Source organism: Ailuropoda melanoleuca, chromosome 9, assembly GCF_002007445.2.
Source record: "Ailuropoda melanoleuca isolate Jingjing chromosome 9, ASM200744v2, whole genome shotgun sequence".
In the NCBI taxonomy this organism is placed as follows: Eukaryota; Metazoa; Chordata; class Mammalia; order Carnivora; family Ursidae; genus Ailuropoda; species Ailuropoda melanoleuca.
This window is the reverse complement of record NC_048226.1, coordinates 22,170,453-22,173,259: the sequence shown is the minus strand read 5'-3', so window position 1 is coordinate 22,173,259 and position 2,807 is coordinate 22,170,453. Positions and strand designations below refer to the sequence as shown.

The following is a 2,807-nucleotide window of genomic DNA, read 5'->3' as shown; positions in this document are numbered from 1 at the left end:
GTGGAAGAAGAAGATCCAATTAAAAATGGGCAGAAGACCATTGAATTGCATGTATCCCTTTGAATTAGTATCTTTGTATTTTGGGGGTAAATACCTAATTGCGCAATTATTAGATCATAAGGTAGATCAATTTTTAACTTTTTGAAGAGCCTCCATACTGTTTTCCACAGTAGCTGCACCAGTTTGCATTCCCACCAACAGGATCTTTTCATGTCATAAAAAAGAATGAAATCTTGCCATTTGAAACAACATGGATAGAGCTAGAGAGTACAATGTTAAGTGAAATAAGTCAATCAGGGAAAGACAAATACTATATTAACTCACTCATATGTAGGATTTAAGAAACAAAACAAAACACAACAAAAAAACAAAGGGGAATAAAAGAGAAAGAAACCAAGAAATAGGCTCATCTATAGAAAACAAACTGATGGTTACCAGAGGGGGAGGTGGGTGGGGGATGGGTTAAATTGGTTATAGAGATTAAAAAGTATACTTATCATGATGAAAAAAATTTAAAAAATAAACTATGAAAAAAGTGGGCAGAAGACCTAAATTGACCTATTTCCAAAGATATACGGACAGCCAACAAACACATGAAAAGATTCTCGATATCACTAATCATCAGGGAAATGCAAACCAAAATTACAATGAGATATCCTCTTCTACGTGTCAGAATAACTAAAATCAAAAAGACAATAAATATCAAGTATTTGCATGGGTGTGGAGAAAAGAAACCCTCCTATATTGCTGGTCGGAATGCATAAAGATTTCTCAAAGAATTAAAATAAGAATAACATATGATCCAATAATTCCACTATTTACCCAAAGAAAAGAGAAACACTAAATCAAAAAGACATACACACCCTTATGTTTATTGCTGCATTATTTACAATAGGCAAGATATGGAAGCAACCCATGTGTCCACTGATAGATGAATGGATATAAAAGATGTGAGATATAGATAGATAAATTGCACACACACACACACACACACACACACACGAACACCCTGGAATACTACACAGCAGCAAAAAAGGATGGAGTCTTGCCATTTGTGACAACGTGGATGGACCTAGAGGGTGTTATGGTAAGTAAAATAAGTCAGACAGAGCAAGACCAACACTATTATTTAACTTATATGTGGAATCTAAAGAACAAAACAGATAAATAAACAAAAAAAAAGCAGAATCAGACCTACAAATACAGAGAACAAACTGATGGCTGGCAGAGGGGAGGGGAGTGTGGGAATGGACAAAATGGGTGAAGGGAAGTGGGGAATACAGGCTTGCAGTTAAGCAATGAATAAGTCATGGGAACAAAAGACACAGCTTAATGATAATGTAATAGAGATGTATTGTGACAGATGGTATCTACACTTGTGATGAACATAGCATCACAGTACAATGTATAAACTGTCAAATCACTATGTTGTACATCTGGAACTAATGTAACACTTGTGTGTCAATTATACTCAAAAATATTTTAAAATAAGGTGAGTCTCTGGTAAACTACTATTCTAGGGGTGGGGTGGGAGGGTCCTTGGGAGGAGATGCTGTGGTGCACCTGGAGCCATAGAATGAGCACCCCACAAACCTACTATTCCCAGGGCAGCCCAGGTCCCCCATTTCTGTCCTGTGGTGCTCTCAGGAACCCAGCACTACAACTCCCAGCAAACTATGAACTTGATGGCCCAGCCTCTGGGGCAGCCAGCCCTTCAGGTGGCCCTGCTCTCCTACTCTGTCCCCACCACTGTCCCAGCTGTACAAGGAGCAAGAAGCAAGCCATGCAGGAGACAATGCCCTCAGGCTACAGCAAGCCGCACCTGGAGAAGCTGACCCTGGCTATCAACTGCATCCTAGAATCTTTCCCATGTGTGACAGGGGTGACTATTAAAGAAAAACCACCTGCTGAACATCACCTGATTTCTTCATGGGAACAGAAAAGTAACTATGTGCTACCTAAGGATGTGAAGAATTTTTACCTGATGACCAATGGCTTCCACATGACGTGGAGTGTGAAGCTGCATGAGCACCCCCATTCCATTGGGCAGCATGGTAATTAACAGCATCTCAAAACTGACTCAACTCAACCAGTCTTCTGTGTATTCACTCCCTAATGCACCAACCGTGGCAGACCTGGAGTTTGATGCACTTGAAGCCAGTGAGAACCAGCCGAAGAACCCACACAAAGCATTATACTGGCATTTTCTCACAGATATCTTTACATGCTCCTCATGCACCTGGGCCTGCTGCAGTGGCAGTATGCCTTCATCAGCTATGGCATTAGCTCACAGGCCAAGCAATGGTTTAACACATATGAACATCACCTACAACACAAACCTGCTCACATCAGATACCAAGTCCTTCATGAACAAGCTAGATCTCAGCAAAGTGTTCAAGAGCAAGAACAAGACCTTAATCTCCCCAAATAAAGGACCTGTTCAGCCTGCAGGTGGCCAGAAAGGGCCCTCAGGTCCTCCTTCCACCACTAAATGCTTTCTTACCCCTGGAAACCCTGCCCAGAAATAAGTACCCTCACCTACCCACCATCCCCACAGAGATGATTTCCATGCATAGATGGTCCTAGCCTCAGATTCTGTGTGTAGAACCATAGGCCTCTGCCTATCTGAGTGAGCCAAATCCTTTTTGGCCTTTTACTCCTGTTGACATTAGCCAGGAGCTCAGGGCATACTCAAGTCTCCCTGAGTCCTTTCCTTACCCCTTGCCTCCAAAAGCTGTGGAGAGTTTCAGGACTTGCTTAAGTAGCTTAATAGATCAGCTAATAGTTTCCCTCTCTTCCTACCCCCA

The 2,807-nt window shown here is 41.8% G+C and overlaps 1 pseudogene; it reads left to right on the top strand.

The window, feature by feature from the left end:
* Positions 1-1,576: 1,576 nt before the first annotated feature.
* On the top strand, positions 1,577-2,528 carry LOC117803860 (annotated as a pseudogene).
* The last annotated feature ends 279 nt before the right edge of the window (positions 2,529-2,807 follow it).